Genomic DNA, 10,223 nt, shown 5'->3' on the forward strand with positions numbered 1-10,223 from the left:
GTGCAGCAGAATGGTGTAGAAGTGAGAGCCCGGGTCTAGAAGCCCATTCTGTGTCCACCTTCATGGCTCCTGGGTCATGAGCAAGGCAGCTCACCTTCTGGAGTCTCAGTTTTCTTATGTACGAAAAAGAATTATTCTGAAGATTAAATGCAAAATATATTGGTAAATTTATTTTTGTAAAAATATAAGCACTTTAATGCATGCTTTATTTTTATGCTATAAAGCAACAGTTTACAAAGGATTTCCAAGACATTAAGTCATCCAGTCTTATCAGCAACTGTATGAGGACAGCCCCATTAACTATATTCTACACATGAAAACTAAAGCCCCGATAAATGTCATCATTCACCCAAAGTCAAACAGTAAACAGAAGAAGAGAAATCAAACCTAAGTACCCCTACTTCACATTTCAAGTGTTTCACCCCCGTGCTGCTTCCCATCCAATCAGGTTTCACTCATTCATTCATTCATTCATTCTTTTTTGGTTCTTATCACTAACCTACAGGGTCTAATCTATGGTGCACTGGGAGCTGCTAGCTGCAAACAGGGTCCATCCCCAAATGAGCCAACAGGAGTTTTTCCCATCATTCTCATGGTAACCCACCCAAAGAAACAGAATTTGGGTGTATTGCTAATGATGGAGCCTGAGAGCTCATTGGGAAAATGCCAATCTAACAAGAGATGGATATGAAATAGGCACAAATCTTGGGAACAGAGAGCCAGGAAGCAATAGTGACACAGGCCTTGGAAGCAGGAATTCCCCAGAAAGGAGGCTGCTCTCCACAGCTGGAAGGGCTTCGCATGGCCACCTCTACTCTTTGGGCAGTGCATCCCATGACTGGCCATGGAGACGCAACCCCTCCAGCCAGCCTACTTGTTTAGGAGTGTTTCTCCACATCATTCTTCTCCTTGGCTCTAATTTTCTACTCATCAAGCAATCTTCAGATCTGTAATTCGGTCTCTTGAGTGAATTCTGGAAGGGAGCCTTGCAAATGTCTGATCATTTTATCCCTGATTAAAACCCTTCAATGCATCCACATCACCCCACAGAATAAAACATTCTCGACTCACTTTCAAAAGCCGCGATGATAAGATCCTTCCGCTCTCTCCAGGCTTGTAGCTCACCACCCCCCACCGTGTGAGATCTATGCTCAGACACACAGAACGCTCCAACTCGTCCCAGTGCACCATGTTCTCTACCCGCCCAGGGCTGCGAGCACAGTCTGCACCCTGCCGGGGCTCCCTCCCTACTCTCCTTTCCCACAGAAGCTCTAGTCTTGAACTTACTTTGGCCCCAAGCCTCCTCTGAGGACCCAGAGCACCTGGACTGAACTCCGCTATTGCTTTTGGTTTATCTATCCCTCTGTCCCACCAGAACAGAACATAAGTGACTTGAGTGAAGGAAGAAGGTCTTATTTGTTATTATATTGCCCCCAGAGTTTGTCATCCGGTGCATAACAGACACTGCACAAGTGTTTGATAGTGAGTGAAAGGTGACGTCTCGGGCCCCAAGCCAGATCCCTCTCCACTGTGATTCAACAGCCCAGCCTAATCCCCCAGACAGCTACCCCCAGTACAATCAGGCTTTGGACATGGCATGACGTGAGAGCCCTTTGGTGGCACACTGGGACACCAAAACGTCCCAGTCCCCTTCTCACCAAACTCTGCCTGCTGCCAAGACACACAAAATGTGAAGCCTGTCCCCAAGCACCCATGGCTGAGCTTCAAAACTAAACTACTGCAACAGGGAGAAATTAAAACCACTGATGGCACCACCTTCCGAAGCCTCTGTGACCACAGCAGCAGGATCATAGGCAATGTGGAGATTCCTCCCCAAAGTGTCCCCGGTGCAGGGCTGAGCCACACAGCCAGCGTGAGCCCAAGAGATCCCTCAAGTTGACAGCGAGCACCGGCTGCTGTTTCCTGCTTGGTGGAATTTGGGCTCCTGACAGCAATTCACCTCCACAGGAGACAAAGGGGGCCTGCTGAGGGGGGTCCAGTGCCAGGGCGCAGGGCCTGGGTCTCTCCTGGAGAACTCTGCGGCCTCACGAAACCCCTTTCCTCTCCAGAAGACAACTGAGGGCAACACAGCCTATCAACTCAATTTTCTCACTCACAATACACTTGGATTTATTTGTAGGATCTTCTACAAAATGATTTTTAGGGATGTGGCCAGGGGAACGATTGAGTCTTTGCTCTGTAAGTTGCCTTTTTAGACTGATGTGTTGTTCCAACTTAAAAATCTACCACAGCCATGTTTTTGTTCAAGTGGACCAAAAAAAAAATCTAAAACAGTATAAGAAGTTTCTATAAGTCAAAAACATCCTATAGCTGGGACATCTGGGGGGCTCAGTCAGTTAAGTGTCCGACTCTTGATTTTGACTCAGGTCATGATCTCAGGGTCGTGGGATCGAGTCCTGAGTCAGGCTCATGCTGGGCGTGGAGCCTGCTTAAGATTCTCTCTCTCCTTCTCTCTCTGCCCCTCCCCCACCCCTACCCCCTCACACCCTCTTTCCCTCTAAAATAAATAAATATAAATAGAAACATCCTGTAGGCTTGGGAAAGGTCAGAAGCAATACTGGAAGTAGGAAAATCTGGATCTCTATCACTTATTGGTGATAGCTAAAATTTTTCCCGCACTGACATTGCATGTGGCATTGTCTCATTGTTTTAGCCTCCTCAGAACACAGCAATGGAAGCACCCTGGTCACTCCATTGTACAGATGAGCAAATGAAGTGTAGGGAGGTCAAGTGCTTCCCAAAGTCATGCAGCTGGTAAGTGGACTTACACCCACCCAAGCTGTATAACTGCAGGGCACTGGCTCTTGGCCCTTGGCCACCCCATTGCCATGGGCACTGCTGAGTGCTTGGCAATTTGCACAGTGCATCTCTTACCCTCAAAGCCATGCTCATGTCTTTCCATTTTACCAGTAAGGGACATGGGAGGCAGGGGTTAGGTGACTTGTGGGATGTCCCAGGATGAGTCTGTGGTTGAGTCTGAACCAGACGCTGGGACTTCTGCAAAACCTTCATCTTTGCTTTGGGCTCCTGCATCTCACACTCACCCTTCCCAAGTGCCCCCTTCCTCCCTGCCCCTTCAACTTGCCACCTCCCTCTCTAGGCAACCTGTGCTCACCAGTTACTCAGTACCACAGGGTTGGGCTCTAAGCAGCACATGGCCCGGTAAGGTTCCTGCTTCAAATCAGTGTCTCAGTGGCCTCCTTACCCAGAGCAAAATGTCCCAGTCCCCTTCTCACCAAACTCTGCCTGCTGCCAAGTGTATGTGCATGCACACATGCATATTACACATATTACACATATGTACATGTGTGTTGGAGTCTGTATTACTTTCGTTTTGAATCTATTTTTATATTTTTATATTTATTTTTAATACATAATGTTCGGTATATAATATGCTAAATATTGGGTATGATTTAATATAATAAATTATAAGCTTAGTTGTATTTATTATTGTGCCTTATGTTTTATATTTTGCTGTTTTTATAAACCACAGGTTGGAACCATACACCAAGTCTACAGATGAGTGCAAAGTCTAGTTCCTGGAATCAAAATTCATCTGGTTGGGGAAGATGTGAGTAAGAAGCAACATCTCTGAAAAGATCCTGCAGTTCTAGTCAACTTCATGCTCAAGATGAGACAACAGTGCAAACAAACCCACCTCGGAGCTCAATGGTTGGAATGTAATATTCACGAGAGAAGAAGGGAGTCCATTCTGGCCTGAGCTGGCCAGGCCCACCCTGGGCACCACCCGGTTCTAGAAGCCACAGCACAGGAGGGAGGCAAGAGACACCCACAAACTGGGGCACATCCAGGGCTAACCAGCAGGAGTGTGACATGTCTGGAAGCCATTTAAGAAGTGACTGACAATAAAAATAATTCAATGGAAAGGATAATAAGTCAGTGGAGACCTCATTAAAATACAGAACTGTGAGGACATAAATGTATGGGTTCATGGGAATCCAAAATGTGTTAATGGAGGCTTACCAAAATACAAAAAGTTAGCCAGCTAAAATAATTTCAACTGAACTCCCCATCTTGAAGGCTCTCCTTCCAGAAGGAACTGATGTGATGTCAAGCCTTTTAAGAACAGTAACTTGATAAGACATTCTGTACCCAAAGTTCTTTGAGCCTAGGACAGCAAAACCGTTGATGTAAACAGCAGACCTACAAAATTACTCACTCTAAAAAAGTGCCAACGTCACACAGAGCATCTCCACACTCGAGGAAGTGTGTGGGCATCCCAGATGGTGTATGGAAGATCCATGAAAAAATGACTTTTCTCAAGGGCATGTCATTGAAACGGTAACTGAATCCAACTCTTATTTCTTCCCAAACAAGTGTGTGTGTGTGTGTGTGTGTGTGTGTGTGCACGTGTGTGTGTGCACACTTGCTCATGAATATGTGAGAGAGAATGTTTGTAGAATTATTATTTTGGTTCAAAGACAAGAATTATGTTCCATCAGTGATCTTTCATACACCACATTTATACTATGTGTTGTACAGTTCCTTCTGAGATGTCACACCAGGGGGAGAGAGGGGAGAGAGAGAGAGAGAGAGATTGAGGCTGGCCTCAACTCCTCATCCTGTTCTTCAATGTTCACCTTCTTTACATTTTCCTTTCCTGGATGAGAAGTGTCCACCAAATTCTCAAATTCCCCTGCCTGAATTCTGACAGTCACTCTAGACCCTCCACCTCCCTTGCCATTCCTACATCCAGTTGATCCCAGATCTCTTCCAGTTCACTCTCCTAAGTACCACTTACGTCCACATGGCCAGCACCTTAGCCAGGCTTCTGACACCTCTCACTGGAGACCTGCGGTGGCTGTCTAACTGGTCCCCTGGCTTCCACTCTGACCCCTTTCATGCCATTTTCCTCTCTGCCACCAAAGTAATGCTTTTAAGAGGCAAACCTAAACACATCATAGCTCTTCTGGAAACCCCTCAACAATTCCTGATAGCCCTCATGACAAAATCCAAGTTCCTTACAACAGCAAGCAGGGCTCTGTGTGAGTTCATCCCTACCTAACTCTCCACCTCTGCCCCCTTCCACCCCCACCCCATGCTCCAGGCAGACCCCACCGCCTGCAGCATAGCTGCCCAGGCCTCCAGGTTTTCAGATGTCTGTCCCTCCCACACCTCCTTGCTTAACCAACTCCTTGTTATACTCCAAATACAGCATCTCAGTGCTGAGCACTTCCTCTAGAGTTTTAGGCCCTCCACAAGTACGTGTCAATGAGTGATCGAAGATGTGGTCAAACCCTGGCATGGAGGTCACAAGGACTACCAGTGTAGCTATCTGGAGAGGAATAGAGACAGAAAGTTGAAAGGAAAGGTCTCCAGAGGGCATCAGTCATCCAAGGAGAGTGAGAAGAGAGACGGGTGGGAGAGATGGAAAGATGCCTGCATTTGTTGTGTGGCAACCTGAATGCCTTTCAGAAGCTGGGCAGGAGGCGGACCCAGACGGGGTCTTTGAATCGGCAGCTAGGCCTTTGTGAGCAGCCTCTCAGAAATTAATTCCAACAGTATTGGAGATAGTAGTTTTTAATATTTTACTTCTCTTCCTTAAACCATATCATTATTAATGTCCCTGCATCTCTGACCTGTTCATTTCCACTCTTCCCTATGTGCTGTTGCAACTGACTACCGACCATATTCCCAGACAGCCATACAATTTCTCGTAAACTCATTGGAGATAGAGAGAATTATCTACTTGGGCTCTGTAAATCAGGATTTGGGTTAGTTTACTCAAAGACAGTCTTCCTAGCCACCAAGATTATATCCGATTCCCTTTTATCAAAAGACAATGCCATTTACTCTCCATCACTGAAATATTTCTTAGTTATCAATCACATTCAGATGACTTCATGGGCTGCTTTTTTTCACCCTTCCCTTTATTAGTTGCTCTCTTGTCCTCTAAATAATATGTTACCGACAGTTGCTAACCACAACTTCCCTTGCCATGATTTAAACTGACATTTCTGTTCCAAAACTCCCAACTTTTCAGTCACTTTTGAAGACTGTTGTTCCATTCCATTCACCTCTGCAATCAGGGCACCCCATCTCTCAGGGTCACTGCTCACATTTGAAGGCAAAGAATAGTATTTGGGTTTGTTTGTTTTTTTCCCCCAACTAAGTGGAATCACCATTGAGTTTCTCTGGCAGGGCTGACCTTTTCTCCAACTAGTTCTTTAGAAGTAAGCTAAAGCATAGCACAAACGTCCTATTTTTGTACACTTCAATTGCCAAAAATATGTCTTACATCGATGCCATTGACTTGCTGAGGGCCCCTAGCGCGCACGGTCTTGCTGGACAGCTCCTCATGTGCACTGTGATGTTGAAAAGGGTCCTTTAGTTGAGAGCCTTCTCTCTTCTATCAGGACAAGATAATTCTTTTCCCCTCTGTTTCCTTTTCTCACGCCTTGATTCCAACATTCTAGTCCTACTCTTGGGCCTTTCTGCACAGTCACTGACGTCCACAGCCCACGGGCCCGTGTTTCTGAGCCCCAGGTCTCGCTGCACCTCCGTGTCTGGTGTCTTCTTTCTGCTAGGTTCTTCGTGGCCTCTCCCTACGCACACCTCACATGACAGGCTGCCCCTCATGCTTTCCCACACTTCTGCATTGCCTCTAGGATCTTTAGATAAGACCGAGTGCCTCTATCACTTGAGAGATTTTAGTCACGCTACAGGATGTCTATTATTCCATGCTCACATCTCCTCCCTCAAGATCGGCTTTCCCCACTGGCTGAATTCAGGAACTTGAAACCCAGTGTACTTTTGTAAATTTTAAATTGAGCTCTCGGGGGGTTCTCCCTGGATGCTGGCATACTTGCCTGTGGAAAGTAGTCTCTTTTAAAACCTGCTTTAAATTCAGAGTTGTCTCCATATTGTTGTTTATTGCCTCAAACTATCTTTCAGCAAAGGCATTTTTCTTACGTGAATAAAAATTTCAAACATTTTAATGGGAACATTAAACTCGGCTTCACTTGGTTCTCCCAACTGCCGCAGGTCTTTTGTTGGAAGCACTGACAGGACCACAACTCTTTTCCACATTTTATAAGCAACTTGTTTATACGAATCTATGAAATCAGAGCCCCCCACCCCCCATCACCTGGCCAAGGGTCACCTGTATCTAACCATTTGAATTCAGGTTGCAAGACTGTCAGATTCAGGAACCATTAAGGCTCCACAAGCTGCTGCACAGTCTCTGAAGTCCGCAATCCGCTGGGAAAAGCCGCTGTGAATTCTACGATTAACGGGTACATGGAGGTGGGAGGAGGCGAGGGTCTTACTCTCCTTTTGGCTGTGCTTGTGGAAAGTAAATATTCTCTTCACTTTATTTTGGAGGAAGTAGTTCATCATTTTCTTTTAGAATTTATACTTACGACCATTAAAATTTCTTTTAATTCCAAAATATTAATAATGTCACCTCCACTTCAATCTTAAGCAAAAAGTCACAGTTCTTGGGAGAAGAAGAAGAAAAAAAAAGAAAACCTCCCGGACTTCTGAGAGTGGTGATGGTAGAAGGATTTCCATAAGGAACGTTTCTGAAAGCCAGTCGACATCCTCAGCTCCCCGTACAGCCCCAGAAGAAGCTGGGGCCTGGGAAGGCCCGTCCACATGGCACGTGCAGGGAGCTGCATCCACCCTCCTGCAGTCCCGTCAGACAGGGGTGCTGCCCATGGCTCTTCTGGGCATAGAGCAACCACATGCCTTTTCTAATATATGAGGACACCAAAGGAGGCCACCAATGACTAGGCAAATGTGTCGTCACATGTCCTTCACACAAAAGCACTCGTTGTAAAGTGGGTTGAGAACCTAATGATTCAAGAAAATAAAACCTTTAGTAGACTTGTTAGGTTCCACATCAGCTTCTTAAGACATTCTGTTTGGAGTCAACACTTTTCTCGATCTTCTCTCTCCACGTCTACCTACCCCTTGTATTTGGTTCCATCCCTACTCCCTTTTGCAAAAGCCCTGAGTTTATCCATTCTGGAGTTGAATTCTCTGGTGGGAAAGCCCGTGGTGCAGTGGCTGACAATTCTGCCAGTGTGCAGACACCACCAGGGCGTATCCCTGGAGGCCAGGAGCTCCTGGAACAATGGTCTCAGGCTGCCTCTGTGGTGCCTGTGGGTAGGTCTATACCCATGAGAAGAAAAGAGTCTTCATAGAATCACCATGACAACATTAGTATAACTTGAGGCACTGTTTTTCCCATGAACCATGCAAAAAAAAAAAAAGTGGGTGCACACATTTTTTAAGCCATTAACTTTAGAGCTATAAAAATAGTGAACATGTTTTCCTTTCTCGCCCTCTCTTACTTTATCAGCTCAATGTGATGGTTGAAGTAAACCTTCCACTAAATCTTGATGTGAGGCAAGAACAAATGGGTGTGACTTTTACAAGCTGTCAGAATTTAATGCTGTTCAGAAAATGTAGTCTGGTTTTTCAGGTGCAGTGTTGATTACAGACAGCCTTGAAAGAATGTTCTTCTTATTACCTTTTTAGAGTCGCTGCGTCCATCAGATCTGACATGAAGCCACCTAGCTTCCTGTCAGCTATGCAAATTATCTTAAATAAATGAAACTTTCTATGGTCTCCTATCAAAGACGGCAGTGCAGAAAAGCTACCCACCCAAACATTAGAATCATGCAACCCTATTTAAAGGACATGCTGTAGCTGCTAATAACACTGAAGATAAATCAGAATGCATGAAAATGGCTACACTGTGGTTGTAGAGCAAGCAGACAGATGGCAATCACACATTTTAAGGAAGTTCTTGGGGATTCATTAGTTGCCTGGGAAAGGACACGGAAAGATTATGTCAGCATTGGACTCGAATCATGTTTGAAATAGAGTCGGGAGTACATCTAAATCAGATCTATCAATGCCATCATGTTACGGATGCGGCTGATATTGGAGAATTCTCTTTAATTGATTCTTTATATGTAATAGTCATGCTCCACAGTTCCCAGTGAATAGTTTGAATGTTCATGCTATTTACTGACAGAAGCTAAACATGTTATGACAGGAAAGAAGTCAGTATTGATGCTGTTTGATGTCAACATCCACTCCTGAGTCTGAAAGCTGCCCTTTTGGAGAGCCTGGACCATCAGACTTCCTTACCCCAGGGACCACGGCTTCTCTTCTACTCCCTTAGTAACTGTCCACTGGATAAAGGACAGTCCTCCATTTGCAGGGTCACCTGATGATGCCCCCGGCTAACTCAATGGCTGGCAGTTGACAACAGTTATGGCAAAGGAAAGTAGGGAAGAGAACCATGCATGGAGTGGGAGTGAAGGCACATGTCAGAGCTCCACCCCTACTGCCGCCGACTCCCTGTAATGTCACATTGTCATACTGCAGCACCACAGGAGAATGAACTATCTCATGCCTCCCCTAAGTTGCTCATTTGTCTAACTTCATTTTAACAGAGCCCTTTAGTTCAACACTGAGGCACATTCAGATATTACTCAAGAGCTAAACATTTAACACTTGCTGTAACCACTTTGGAATACCATGGTTTGCCTACTAGAGGAAAGCATCTGAAGCCCAGACACTCATTGGTTACATGAATTGGAGCAGTAGGTAATTCTTGAGAAACTCATTACAGGCCACACTGGATTTAGAGCCAGAAGACAGGACACCAAGTCCCAACTGGCCCACTTAGAAGGTGTGTGGCCTCAGGTAAGTCATAATCTCACTTATTCTCCATTCCTTTTTTTGTATAAAGGGGTGGTAATTATCCCAGCCCACAGCAAGGGGCTGTTAGGAGGATCAGTGTGTAACATTGTAACTATGACTGCCCCATATGCCACAAAGGGCTATGCAACATATAAGCATGCTGTTCTGCTTGCTACACACACACACACACACACACACACACACACACACACACACACACACACACACACACACACACACACACACACACACAGAGGCACACTTATCCTGCACAGCAATAACAGCAAGTCCACAGGTGTCCTCAACAGGCAAGGAAAGTAGCATCTAGTGGCTGAGAGGCAGGGTCGCAACCACCGGTCCTGGCCACCAGAGGGCTTCCCTATCTCCAGGGTAAGCCACCTACAGGACAAATCCAGCCCTCCGGCAAGCCCCTGAGTCCATGAATCCCAGTAGTTCACACTGATGAGGATGCCCCTGCACCTGTCCCAGAACGTCCACCTTTCCTTTCTCCAAAGCACGTG

Source organism: Zalophus californianus, chromosome 14, assembly GCF_009762305.2.
Source record: "Zalophus californianus isolate mZalCal1 chromosome 14, mZalCal1.pri.v2, whole genome shotgun sequence".
In the NCBI taxonomy this organism is placed as follows: domain Eukaryota; kingdom Metazoa; phylum Chordata; class Mammalia; order Carnivora; family Otariidae; genus Zalophus; species Zalophus californianus.